Source organism: Calidris pugnax, unplaced genomic scaffold, assembly GCF_001431845.1.
Source record: "Calidris pugnax isolate Ruff unplaced genomic scaffold, ASM143184v1 scaffold9, whole genome shotgun sequence".
Classification (NCBI taxonomy): domain Eukaryota; kingdom Metazoa; phylum Chordata; class Aves; order Charadriiformes; family Scolopacidae; genus Calidris; species Calidris pugnax.
Window position 1 is genome coordinate 4,018,187 of NW_015090778.1, and position 381 is coordinate 4,018,567.

Below are 381 nucleotides of genomic sequence, written 5' to 3' on the forward strand. Positions count from 1 at the left end.
GCCTGAGGCAGCGCCCGGCGGCCTCGGCCCCGGAGGCAGGGGTGCCGAGGCGGTCACGACCCCACGGTGCCGGGGACCGCGGCGGGCAAGGCCCCGCGGGGAAGGGAAGGGCCGGGGGGGCGCGGCGGCACAGGAACCGACGGGAAGGAGGGCGAGGGTGGCGGGGTGTGGGGGGGAAGAGGCGGCCGCCGGCAGCCCCTCAGGGACAGGGCACGGCCCGGGGAGCCGGGCTGCCAGGGGGTCCCTCCCAAGGCGGTCCCCTGGAGGCGCTCGGGCTGGGAGGAGTGAGCGTTACCGGCTGACTAAGGGCTGCTGTTTGCCCGGGCCGCCCTGCCGGACCCTGCCCCGCGGCGAGGTTGGGGGGGGGGGGGGGGCCGGGCC